Genomic DNA, 14,219 nt, shown 5'->3' with positions numbered 1-14,219 from the left:
GTGATGGTTTGAATAGGAATGGTCCCCATAGACTCATGTTTGAATGCTTGTCCCACAGAGAGCGGCACTATTAGGAGGTGTGGCCTAGTTGGAGTAGGTGTAACCTTGTTGGAGAAAGTATGTCATTGAGGAGGCAGATTCTGAGGTCTCATATGCTCAAGCTATGCACGGTGTGGCTTACAATCTCCTTCTGCTGCCTACAAATCAAGATATAGAACTCTCAGCTCCTTTCCAGCACCATTCTGCCTGCACATGGCCATGTTTCCTGCCATGATGCTAATGGACTGAACCTCTGAACTATAAGCCAGCCCCGATTAAATGTTTTCCTTTATAAGAGTTGCCGTGGTCAATATAAACCTAACTAAGACAGGCTGGGAATGTAGCTCAGCTAGTAGAATGCTTCCCTAGCATTCAAAAGGCCCTGGGTTAAATCCCCAACACCGTATATGGTGGTTTGAATGAGAATGGTTTATCATAGGCTCATATATTTGAATGCTTGATCCCCAGTTAGTTGAATTGTTCAGGAAGGACTAGGAGGTGTGGCCTTGTTGGAGGAGGTGTGTCATGGAGGTGGGCTTTAAGGTTTCAAAAGTCCACACCATCCCCACTTCGCCCTCCGCCTTGTGCTCACAAATAAGAATGTAAGCTCTAAACTACCACTCTAGCACCATGCCTGCCTGCCTGCCGCCATGCTCCCCACCATGATGGGCAAAGACACACTTTCTGAAAACTCGAGTCCCAATAAACTCTTTCTTCTGTAAAGTTGCCCCAGTCACTGTGACTTATCATAGCAATAGAAAAGTAACTAAGATACCTTACAAAACCCAGTGTGGTAGCATACGCCTGTAATATCCGCCCTTGGAAGGTGCAGGCATAGGTATCAAAAATTCAAGGTCGCCGGGAGGTCGTGGCGCATGCCTTTAATCCCAGCACTTGGGAGGCAGAGCCAGGCGGATCTCTGTGAGTTCGAGGCCAGCCTGGGCTACCAAGTGAGTTCAAGGAAAGGCGCAAAGCTACGCAGAGAAAACCTGTCTCGAAAAAAAAAAAAAATTCAAGGTCATCCCCAGGCCAGTCTGTGATACAGGAGACTATCAGCAGTAGAGGTGAGGCAGGTTGAGAAAAGACAAGTTCAGGTTGTAAAAATAGTGATTTAGGTATTCAGGCAAAACATTTTAGAGAAGGTGGAATTTTCTTTTCCCACATGATATCAATCTAAAAATCTCACATGGAGCTGAGGATATAGCTCAGTGGTGGAGCACTTGGTTCAATTCTCAGCAATGAAAAGAAAACTTAAAATCCAACACAATGACAATCTTTTTAAAACTCTTTATATATAAAGCTTTTTTTAAGGCAGTGTGGGTTATTCATGCTGGGCTTAAGGATCAGACCGTAGCTAGTGATGGTTGCCCATTTGCCTTGTAAGAATTAACAATTAAAATCTAGAATGAAAATCTGCAAGACTTCAGAAGGCTGATTTCAACCATCTGCAGAACAGCTCTTTTTGTGAGAGGATGAAACACTAACACTAGGCTCCTTCAAACTCACACACTGGGGTTGGGAAATGGTTATCCCAATAGATAGCGCCCCTTGGTGATGTGTCAGTTACTAAGTGCATCCCAATCGTAAGGATTCCCGTAGATCATTTCACCAGGTGCCATTATCTACACGAAGGCTACCATCCCAGTGAAATCTCCATTTCCAAGCCTCAAGACTCTGTTTTTAGCACTCAAGGTTGCAAACCAAACCACGCTAATCATGAGAGGCTTCCCTGACTGAGTCCTTTCAGGGAAGGACTGTGTGTGTCCATGCAACCCCTCTCCAACACCATAAAGAGACAATTTCGAACTTTCATGGTCTTGTTTCAAAAGCTGTTCTCAAAGTGGGCATGGTGGACCACACCCGTCATCCCACCACTCAGGCAGGAAGAGGATGAGTTGGAGGTGAGTCTGGGTGATAGACCAAGACTCTGTCTCAAAGTGTCAAGCATGGGGGATGTAGTTCAGCGGTAGAAGGCTTGCCTCTCATACATGAAGCCTGGGGTTCTATCCCCCAGCACTGGAAAACAAGAATAGAAACGAAACAGGGTTGATATGCTCTGCTTTTTAATGGCAAGGTAGGTAGGATGGGGAAAGAAACACATGACTGGTGACTCTGAAATGTCTGGGAGAAGGGCTCAAAACACAGACTAGAGAGGAAGTTTCTTTCTTTTTTTTTTTTTTAACATTTATTTATTACATATACAGTGTTCTGTCTGCATGTATGATTGCAGGCCAGAAGAGGGCACCAGATCACATTACAGATGGTTGTGAGCCACCATGTGGTTGCTGGGGACTTGAACTCAGGACCCCTGGAAGAGCAGCCAGTGCTCTTAACCTCTGAGCCATCTCTCCAGCCCGAGAGGAAGTTTCTACTTTTGATTTTACATTTAATGGTGCTTTTTAAAATCTCGAAACTCCTTATATGGAAAACAAGGGAGTGTTGGATTAAGTCCTTTGTAATCATTTTCTATAATCCTCTATTGAAGCATTATAATTTTTAATAATGTTCATTCTCCATACTCACTCGGTCTACTCACAAGCCACAAGGGGGCATAGGGAACCTTTAATCCAAGACTTTCTGCTAGGTAGATACGAAGGTAGATACATAGATAGACAGACAAACAGACAGCACCCTCCAGTCCCACGCAGCAAGTGACAGAGGCAACAGAGGAGCTAAGACCTCCTGACTTAGAATACATTTGACTAAGATTTCATTCCATGCTTATATACTAAAATCCATAGACTCTTTCAAAAAAAAAACTCGAAGCAGAGGCCAGGAGATATAGTACAGGAAGAGGGCTTGTCTGGCATATCTAAGGCCCTAGGTTCAATCCCCAGAGAAAAGAATGAATGAGCGAATAAATAAATGAATTGAATTCTGGAAAGCTGTGCCTCGGGAAAGAAATACCAAAATGTTGGGGTGAAGAGGTGACTTAGTGGGAAAAGGGGCTTGCTGTCAAACCGGAGCACCTGAGTTTGGTCCCCAGGACCCACACAGGAGAAGGAGAGGACCAACTCCTGAAAACTGTCCTCTGACCTTCACCGTGGCACCTTTATATTGTCCTAATTACATTTTATTTATTTTATGTGTTTCTGCATGCATATGTCTTCATGTGTGTGCATAAAGTAAATAAAATGCAATTTTAAGTTTTTTAAAGGTACCAAAATGGAAAAGTTCTAAGTAATTGAGAGAATTTAAAGTGTTTAAGGAGACTCAAGAGAGATAGCACAAATCATACCACAACATTTATATTTCTTCCCCCACCCCACCCCACCCCCACCCCTGGAGCTGAGGACCGAATCCAAGGTCTTGCACTTGCTAGGCAAGCACTCTACCACTGAGCTAAATCCTCAACCCTATAACATTTATATTTCTTTAAGAAAGTATCAAAAAAAAAAGTGAAGTGTGTCCTGCTTGCCCCAAGAAGAAAAACTAGGTCCCAAGAGAGCAAGTGCATGGGGTTCAATGATTCACAGTGGACTGCTCTATTTAGCCTGTGAGTGTCCACGTATGCTATGCACATGGTCATGCACATGTGTAGGCAATAACATGTCAGCCATGGTGGAGAAAGAGATACGTGTGAATGGGCATAATCTTTGGCCTCCTGAGTACAGGCAGTCCCCCATGCCACATGCTGCCCCTCATTTGGGAGATGCTACCTCACCCCCCAGAGATCCCTTCATCCAACAAGTGTGTTTTTCGCTTCGCAGGAATTAAGTTTTAAACCATTACTGGACAGATGATTCTCATCAAAGGCAAGGAGTAGACAGTAGGGCTAGGCAGAGCGTATGATACTGTATGGGGACTGGGGAGGTTGCTTGTTTGTGGGTTTGGTGTGGATTTGCATATGTATGTGTATGTAATGTATATACGTATACACGTTGCATGTGTATTCACAGGTGTGCACATATGTAGAGGCATATACAAGGAGTTGACGCAGGCAGTTTTCCTCAATTGCTTTCTGCTTTATTGATTCAGGCAGGCTCCTGCTGAACCCACAAGTCACCAATTCCAGCTCATCAACCTTGCCAGCTTATTGCAGGGATCCCTCCTCTCTGCCTCCCAAGCGCGGTGACTACAGAGAGCTGCCATGCCTGCCCAGCTTTCATGTGTGTTCTGGGGTCGGAACTCTGGTCCTGTGGTTGCATGGTGAGCACTTTATCCCCAGCCCAATCTTGAGGTTTTTGAAACAGGGTCTCATGTAACCCAAGCCGGCCTTGAATTAGCAGTGTAGCCAAGGCTGGCCTTGAATTAGCAAAGTAGCCAAGGCTGGCCTTGAATTAGCAATGCAGCCAAGGCTGGCCTGGAACTCCTGATCCTCTCACCTCTGTCTCCCAAGCGCTGGGATTTATGAGCATGTGCCACCACACTAGGCTCAACTAAGCAGGCAGCGTGGAGAAGATGCGCCCTGGTGGAAGCAGGCAGCGTGGAGGTGTGCCCCGGTGGAATCAGGCAGCGTGGAGAAGGCGTGCCCCGGTGGAAGCAGGCAGCGTGGAGAAGGCGTGCCCCGGTGGAATCAGGCAGCGTGGAGAAGGTGTGCCCCGGTGGAAGCAGGCAGCGTGGAGAAGGCGTGCCCCGGTGGAAGCAGGCAGCGTGGAGGTGTGCCCCGGTGGAAGCAGGCAGCGTGGAGAAGGCGTGCCCCGGTGGAAGCAGGCAGCGTGGAGAAGGTGTGCCCCGGTGGAAGCAGGCAGCGTGGAGAAGGCGTGCCCCGGTGGCTGCGTCTCACCATTTCCACTTCTGTGTCCCCTCAGGTGTGCTGGGATTTTTATGTTTTTACTTTTTGTGTTTGTATCTGACTTCTCTTCATTTGACTTGTCCTGTGTAAACAGCAGCAGAGGGGCTGGGGCACAGCGAGGCTGAGCGTTTGCCCAGCATGCACAAAGCCCAGGGTCCAATACCCAGCCCCACAGAAAGCCAGTCATTGAGGTTCAAACCCATAATCCTAGCACTCAGGAGGCGGAAGCAGGAATATCGAAGTACAAGATCGTCCTTGGCTACATGGCCAATACGAGGCCACCCTGGGACACATCAAAAGGGAAAGGGGGCGCTAAATGACCATATGCAGCCAAAGGTTCTAAGTTTTTATAACAGTATTTGTCAGAGCTGGGGAGATGGCTCAGCGGTTAAGAACCTCTTGCAGGACCCAGGTTTGGTTCCCAGCACCCACCTGGTGGCTCGCAACTATTCCTGACTCTTGATCTAGAGAAGCCTGGAACTCCCTCTTCTGACCTCTCTGAGCACCAGGCCCACATGAGGTGCACATAGGCACATGCAGGCAAAATATACATAGACGTAAACTAAAATAAAGAAATCTAAAATAAAATAATATTGTTAACCCGGGAAGAGGCCTCGGAGGGTTCTTGCCACAGAACCTGCCTGTATAAGTTTCAGGGACCCACATAACGGAAGGAGAGAGTCAACTCCTACGAGTTTTCCTGATTGCTACACACTCACCACGGCACATGCACAACCACACACACACACTAAATAAATATATGCGTCTTGGCTATCCTAGAACTCACTGTGTAGACCAGGCTGGCCTCAAACACATGGAGATAGATCTGCCAGCCTCTGCCTCCCAAGTGCTGGAATTAAAGGCTTGCACCGCCATACCCGGCCTATGATTTTAAAATTTTTAAGGTAGTACTGTCTTAGGGCTAGGAATATAAGAATGCTTACCCAGCACCTTCCAGGTTTGGTGTTCAATTTCCAGTATCACAAACAATGGAGGAAAATGAACAGTCACTTGAATATAGCTTCCATTCTTTCTTAAGAGTCGAGGGTGACCAGAAGGAGAGCTGAGCTGCACACGGAGAGCAGTCTGGAGGACTGCTGTACTCTGCTGATGAATTCTTCATTAATCTCTTTACCCATGAGAAGGCAAACATAATGTGTGAAGAATAAACAAGCACCAGGCAGACGGGCAAGATCTGTGAACCCTGGGCAAAGGATTTCTCTTCTGAATCTCAAATTTTCTAAGTGTGAAATGAAAGCTAATGTCTCTGATCTTCAGAGTCACACATTGTACATACACTACTCAAGGGCATCTCTCCTTAAGTGACCCAGAAGTCCTACAACTCAGATTGTCTGGCCGTCTTCTCCCTCTCTCCCTACCAATTTACATGGCTTCCCATGCTTTCTCTTCTTCCTTGGGTCCACACACACATCTGAGATACTGTTAAAGGTACAGTTTCTCTGCTTTCCTACCCATTCACCTTGATCCAGTCACCAAGCCCTGGCAGTAAAAAAAAAAAAAAAAAAAAAAAAAAAAAGTTACAGGGCTGGAGAGATGGCTCAGTGGTTAAGAGCACTGACTGCTCTTCCAGAGGACCTGATTCAATTCTCAGCACCCACATGGAGGCTCACAACCATCTATAACTCTAGTCCCAGGAGATGATACCCTCTTCTGGCCTCCGAAGGCACCAGACATGCATGTGGTCCACAGACATACCCACAGACAAAACACTCACACACATAAAAAATAAATAAATTTAAAGCTTTTTAAAGAATATTATCAAAAAAAGAAATATTACAGGCTCTTGCTTGAATGTGAAATATAAAATAGTAAAATTCACAGAAGCAGGAAACAGGTCGGTGATGGCCAAGGGCCGAGAGGAACATAGGTGATTTTGTTTTTCTTTCATTTCTCTTCTCTTTGAAAACAAAACTGAACAAACAAACAAAAATCCAGAAGCAAACTTCTTTAGGTGTAGTTACAAATATTTTAGGGATCAGGAAGGAGACCCTGTAACAGATGAGAAAAGCACCCTGCAACATCTTCCTGTCTTCTATTCACTGAGGGAGACAGCCAATACATCCAGGTGGCAGCCACATGCTCTTCACTTGGAAAAAGGAGGAACCAAAGACTTGAGAAATTTAAAAGGGTTGGCATGTGTGTGAGAGTGTGTAAAAGTCAATGCTATAAATCTAAACAGGGTCTATTTTTATGTTAGTTTGTTTTTAAAAGTTCTAAAGCAATCAGAAGAAAACACATGGAAAGAGAACTCTGGTGGAGACCTGGTTAATTGAAGTAGAGGCTTTTGTAAATAATATAAAATGTGCAGGCAGGCAGGACCCTGGCAGAGTTTCCAGCCAATGCTAGGATTTCCACTGCCAGGCACTCAAGGACAGCCACTGTGTAGCTCCACGCTGACCTGGTACATGATCGTCCCTTTTTCTAGGGACGCCCTACTTGAAAGAAGACATTGGCCGTGACTGACTGGGACAGCCTGGACAATTCCTTCTTCCGGCTCCGGCACGACATCTTGCCTCAGTTTCTCTCTCAGCTTGCTAACGTGATGGCCTCCTGGCACTTACACAGTAATTCAGAGGTTTAGTCCATTATCATTGTAGCAGGAAGCATGGTGGCATGCATGCCGACACGATGCTGGAGAGATAGCTGAGAGTTCTACATCCAGATCGGTGGACAGCAGCAGGAAGAGCTTGGGTGGTGGTTCTTGATTTTTTTTTTTTTTTTTTTTTTTTTTTTTTTTTTTTTTTTTTTTTTTTTTTTTTTTTTTTTTTGAGGTTGAATAAGAGTGGTCTTGAGTTGATTAAAGGTATGCACAGCTACACCTAGATCTTAAGCCAAAAAAAAATGTATATTTATTATGGTACCAAGAGCCTGTACATGATAAGCACACACTCTTAACACTGAGCATACCCTCAACTCCAAGGGATTTATTTATCTTTTACACTAGGAGCTCAACATATAGCCATGCTGGACTCAAACTAACAACCATTCATCTCAGTTTCCTGTGTGCTGGGAATACAGGTAGATGGGGAAGAGTCGGGAAATGCTGTCTTCTGGACTTGATGTGGCTGTTGTACTGTTATATAGGACTTCCCTCACAGCCAAACACCCGCTCTCCTGAGGCATTCAGCTTTTCCCACTTGCTAGGCTAGTTGACTGTGTGCATGCTCTCATGGAGGGGTGGGGAGTTCACGAAACCTTCACCTGAGCTAGCTGAGGCTGGTCTTGAATTCAACTGGGCATGGAGACTTCATATAGAGGGATTCCGTGAGATGGCATGTGTCAGGTATGCGGCCTGCCGTCTGACTCAGAAGTGCTCGCTACATTTTAGCTCTGGCTCTTAGCTAGCTGCATCAGTGGTGAACACTCCTCAAAAAAGGTCACTATCGAGTCCCTCATCCACCTAAGTGCATGCCACTCACCCGCTGAGCGAGTGCACTTCCTGTCCTCTTGAATCCAGGCTGGCATTGTGACGCTACTTCTCAATCAAATGTAGCAGAAGCGATGCCATTTCTGGCCCTCTCCTGAGAATCCCGCCAACTCGCAATTGTTCTCTGGTAAAACGTTGTTTATCTCTCTGTAAAGGAAAATTGGACTACCTGGCGGTGGGAGCCACCGTGGACTGCACCGTGAGACACTGCCTCAAAAATTTAAAGAGAAGCTGGATAAAGTAGTACAGGCCTAAAATCTGAGCACCTGGGAGGTAGAGACAGGAATTCAAGACCAGCTTCAGCTACATGGTGAGTTCCAGGATCCCTGACCTTGTCTAAAAAAAAAAAAGAAAAAAATCTAAGAAAGGAAGAACCTTAGGCTCCTTTTAGGGTGAGGGTGTGGAACTGTGGTTCCACAGGTGGTGGAACTGTTTTAGAAAGCAATGAAACTTTTTGTGAAGTGGGCACTGGTTGAGGGAGGTGGGTCCCTGGGAGCAGGCCTTTAAGGGTTCTGTTCCAGCTCTTCAGCTCCCTGCTCCGCTAAGGTGTAAATAAACAGTTCAAGCTCATAGGGTCAGAGCGAGCCCAGCTGCCAGTCTCCCTGTCATGACGGAGCGGTAGCCCCGACACCCTGAGTCAAAGCGAACCCCCCTCAACTAAGTTTCTCTTTGCAGGTATCTCAGCAGCAAGGAAAGTGGCTAAAACACTACTGAAGTGATGGGACAACGAGACCACGCATGGGGAAACGCTGAAATATGTGGGAAAACGCTGAGATTCGTGGGGAAACACTGAGATACGTGGGAAAACACCGAATATGGGGGAAACGCTGAGATACGAGAGGAAACGCCGAGATACGTGGGGAAATGCTGAGATACATGGGAAAACGCTGAGATACATGGAAAACGCTAAGATACGAGGGGGAAAGCTGAGATACGTGGAAGAAGCCCTACCAGTCTTCCAGTTGAACCCAACTGCAGCTGAACACATCTGCTTCGGAGACCACGATGCATGAGCTGGGGATGTAACTTAGCTGGTGGAGTACTTGTGTAGCATTCACGAGGCTCTGGGTTCTGTCTCCAGCATCACATGAGCTGGGTGTAATGGTGTATGCCTGTAATCCCAGCACCCGGGAGATGGAGGCAGGAGGACCAGAAGTTCAAGGTCATCCTCAGCCACATAATGAGTTTACGCCCAGCCTGGGGTATATGAAGCACTCTTTTAAAATGGAAGGAGAGAGACTGTGGTGGTTTGAATAGGAATGGCCCCCATAGACTCATGTGTTTGAATGTTTGTCCCGTAGGGAGTGGCACTATTAGGAGGTATGGCCTTGTTGGAGGAAGTGTGTCACTGTGGGGGTGGCTTTGAGATCTCATATGCTCAGGCTAAGCCTAGTGGCACAGTCTCCTGTGGTTGATATATTGTAGTCTTCTGCTGCCTGTGGACTAAGATGCAGAACTCTCAGCTCCTTCTCCAGCACCATGTCTGCCTGCACACTGCTGTGCTTCCCACCATGACGATATGGACTAAACCTCTGAAACTGGAAGCCAGACCCCCATTATAAAAAATGTTTTCCTTTATAAGCATTACCATTGTCTGGGTATCTCTTCACAACAATAGAATCCTAACTAAGACAGAGGCCATGTAAGAAAATCAGAAGAGCCGGGCGGTGGTAGAATGCACCTTTGATCTCAGCACTTGGGAGGCAGAGGCAGATGGATCTCTGTGAGTTCGGGGTCAGCCTGATCTACAGAACGAGTTCCAGGACAGCCAGGGCTACACAGAGAAACCTGACTTGAAGAAAGAAAAAAGAAAGAATATCATAAGAGCCTCTCAACTAAACCTTAAAAGGCCCACACATCTATGGGAAGTCATTAATTGCCATATAGATATCTAAATATCTACTTTCTTTCCTATAAAGCCATGAGCTCCTTTAAGACAAAGATTACATCAAATTGTTCTATTACCAGGCTCTGAATATATTTATACAGCAGTGCATTAGTGGAGCTGAGCTTATGGATGAAACATGAACACAAAGCTATTGAATAAATGCTCTCCTGTCTCCATATAAGTATACCGAACACACCAAATTGAAGTCCAGTGCAGGAAAACATTAGCATAACAACATGAACAAGGGGACCCCTTTGTGAAGTCAGAACTGGACATCTTGAATCTGTTATTCAATCCCCCAAACTATTCTTGCTGCCTGTCAACTTCTAAGACAGAGAGAGCCCGGGTGATGTGAAATGGGAAGCGGAGAATTTGGATCAGGTTGAGAACGCAGAGGGAGGCAGCCGGGTGATAAAAACAGGATGGAGTTTCCATCTCCCTCCCCTTCACCCGGGGATGCTGCTCACCATCTGCCTTGGCTATGTCAAGCTGGGCTCTGTCAGCATCCAAAGAGCCCCCTTATGTCTCTCCTGCAGAGTGACAGCAAGCGGGCCACCTCTTAAGACTGCACCTTGTCAGTGAGAACCAAGCTCGGTCCCTTTAAGCCCTTGGCCCACGTTCACATCAGAAAGCCTTAAAAAGAAAACATCTCTGGCTATTTTTACTCCTTCTCAAAGCCACGTTCTGGACCACCTCCCTCTTACTTTGATTTTTTTTCACATCTCTGCTGTTTAGAATCTTTCATGTGCATCCACAGATTCCCAACCGGGTCGCCCTAGTAAGGGTCAGATGTGGTCATCAATTTTATCACGTGAGAAGTCACGTCCTCCCTGGTAACTGGGTTTCTGAAGTCCATGCGTTCTCTCCGCCTGTCTTTGCTGCACTTCCCTGGCTGCTCTAGATTCTTGTTCCTCGTTGGATTTGGGTTGCTTGCTTGCTTGGTTGGTTGGTTGGTTTGGTGGAGTAAGTCTTTATTTGTGGGGTCCCAGCAGCCCCAGCCATGTTCCCCATGGTGGGGATGGGCAGTCCCCTGCAGGGGAGCAGGTGGGGGCCCCCTCCACCAAGAAGTCAGAGCTTGCCCTGGCCTCTCCCTCATGGCCAAGGACAAGGCCCCACTCCCCCCACCCCCCCTCTCCCCCCCCCCCACCCCCTCACCCCCCACCCCCTCACTCCCTCACTCCCACCCCCCCCACCCCCTCACTCCCCCACTCCCCCACTCCACAGGATTGTAATGACACACTTTAAAACGGGAAGGGGAAAAAAATCAAACAACAGAAGCCCCTAAGGAACGGATTCTCTGCATAGAAACCTCGTTTAGTTTAAACTAGAAACGGGTGCTGTGGGTAGCTTGCTTCTTCCAGGAGGGCTTTTCGCAAGGTGAGGCTCTGTCTTCAGCCGGGTTGGGATAGGAGGTCGGGGTGGGTAGGCTCAGGTCCGGTGAGATGGGACAGATGGGACAGGGAGTGGGGGTAGAGGCTTGGCTGGGGTCAGGCGCCTCCCCAACACTCCCTCACCTCCCCCACCCCGCTCCGCTGTTCAGGTGGTGTTCCTCTGGCGTACATTCTTGTCCTTGTCGTTCATGTGATGCCCGCTGCCCTTCAGTCATCCTCGTCCAGGGTCTGGTCGGGCTTCCATCCTTCGCATAAATGAAGATGATAGTGACCAACACCAGGACCTCAGCCACGATGCCCAGGAAGGACCAGAGGGAGGCCAGGCAACTTCGCTCACACAGTGTCATCCTCTCCTGGACAGTGCCCTGGGAGTTGGTGGCATTACACGCGTAGGTGCCAAGGTCACTATTTATATCTGGGTTGCTGATGGTCAGCTCAGATCTCTCTGCTGTGGATACCATGAAGTACTTGCTCTCAGAGCCATTGGTGATCAGCTGGTCCCCAGAGTCAGAGGTCTTAAACCAGATCCACTGAGGGACAGGAGGGTGGGATGAATCACATTTGCAGATCAGTATCACCTTCTCTCTCCCTCACTGGAATGCTCCCACTTCTTTCCGACCTTGATCCGAGGTGGCCCTTCCACATGGATGTCGCCCCTGCCCACGGGCTCAGGAAGGAAGATGCAGGAATATTTCCCAGAGTGGTCATCTGTGTCCACCGTGTCCTGCGTATGCAGGTCAGGTAGCATGTTCTCCTGTGGTACCCTGCCACCTCTCATCCAGCGGTGGCCAATGTCACTGCTGTTCAGAGAGCAGGTAAGGTGTGTGTCTTGAAGCCGTCGTTGCTCATGGAGGTTACCGTGGTGCCTGCCACTGCGCAGGCGCCTTGGCCGCCCAGGAGCGCGAAGCCCAGCGCCGCCACCATGTCACCTCTGTTTGTTTGTTTTTTAAGATTTATATGTTACATATGGGTGGGTCTCACTGTGTAGCCCTGACTGGTCTGGAACTCGCTGTGTAGACCAGTTGGCCTTACATTCACAGAGATCCACCTGCCTCTGCTTGCCAAGTGCTGGGATTAAAGATGTGCGCTGCACCGTGATGACTGGCTAAGGATTGTTGTTTTGTTTTTTACTTTTTTAATGTGTGAGTGTGTGTGTGGTGTGTGTGTGTGTGTGTGTGTGTGTGTGTGAATGCAAGTAGCCTCAGAGGCCAGAAAGGGCATTGGGTCCCCGGGAGCTGGAGTTACTAGTGGTTGTGAGCTGCCCAATGTGGGTGCTGAGAACCAAATTCAGGTCCTCTGCAAAAGCAGCACGGCTCCTCACCACTGAGACGTCCCTCCCGCCCTTGTTCCAGATTTTAACTATGACAGCTGTTTCTGCGTCTTAACTGTCATTCTCACATCATCAGTTAGTTCCTAGCCCCTCAAATATGAATGTGACAAAATGCAGTCACTGTAGCCGAGGACTTAATGCTCCAGTCCCGAGACAGAAAAGCTGACAGAAACTTAATCAACACTGTGTTAAGTTTGCGGCGGGGAAAGCAGGTGTGCTGCAGAGCGCCTCCTTGTGGATCGAGCTGGGAAGTGAAAATGCTTCAAAGACAAGAAAGAAGCAATGACGCCAGATCTTTGCGCTGAAGGTGTAGTCATGAAAACAAGCAAATCCATCGAGCATGGTGGTGTGTGCCTTAATCCTGGCACTCCAGTGAGGCAGAGGCAGGAAGATCTCTGAGTTCCAGGCCAGTCTGGTCTACAGAATGAGTTCCAGGGCTACTCAGAAAAATCCTGTCTCAAAAGAGAAAGAGAAGAGATAAATTCACTGTTACTACTTTAGATATCCAAGTGTGGAAGAATCAGACTATACCTCCCTCTCTCAGGAGTTACAAAAATCAACTTGAGGTGGATCAAAGACTTAAGTGAAACTTGAAACTACTGGGAGGAAATGGAGGAACGCCACCAGACACAGAAATGGGTGTGGGATTTTTAGACATGACCTCAAAAGCTCAGGCAACAGAAACAGATGTGGGATGACATCCACCTTAAAAGTTTCTGCACAGGGCTGGAGAGATGGCTCAGCGGTTAAAGCACTGGCTGCTCTTCCAGAAGACCCAGGTTCAATTCCCAGCACCCACATGGCAGTTCACAAGTATCTGTAACTCCAGTTCCAGGTGACCAACCCCCTCTTCTGGCCTCCATGGGCATCAGGAATACATATAGTGTAAAGATATGCATGCAGGCAAAACACCCATACACATAAAAATCAATGTTGAGAGGGAGTTAATAGAGCCACCATTTACATCAGTATTGAGGCACCTTAGAAAATTAAAAAAATAAGCTGGGCATAGTAGCACATGCCTTTAATCCCAGCACTTAGGAGGCAAAGACAGGCATTCTCTGTGAGTTAGAGGCCAGACTCTTCTCCCCAGTGAGTTCCAGGACAGCCAGGGATACATAGTGAGATCCTGTCAGGAAAGAAAGAACTAAAATTAGAAATATCGTGTGATTCAGCAATTCCTCTCCTGGGTATACAGTGAAAGGGCCATGAGATGAAGAAAGGATGTTGAAGAGACATCCACGTCCATCACATCCCTACTCACAACAGCCGAGACACGGAAGCAACGTAAGTGTCCATGAACTGATGGAAGGGTAAATGCATGCACAGCCGTATACTCCCCATGCAGAAAAAAAGATGAAACTCCATTACTTATGACAACATCAGCA

At 47.4% G+C, this 14,219-nt stretch overlaps 1 pseudogene; it reads right to left on the bottom strand.

Moving 5' to 3' along the window:
• Positions 1–11,646: 11,646 nt before the first annotated feature.
• On the bottom strand, positions 11,647–12,425 carry LOC114706280 (annotated as a pseudogene).
• Positions 12,426–14,219: the final 1,794 nt, after the last annotated feature.

Source organism: Peromyscus leucopus, chromosome 5 (assembly GCF_004664715.2).
Source record: "Peromyscus leucopus breed LL Stock chromosome 5, UCI_PerLeu_2.1, whole genome shotgun sequence".
Classification (NCBI taxonomy): Eukaryota; Metazoa; Chordata; class Mammalia; order Rodentia; family Cricetidae; genus Peromyscus; species Peromyscus leucopus.
Note: the sequence above shows the minus strand (reverse complement) of the source record. Positions and strands in the feature narration are given on the sequence as shown.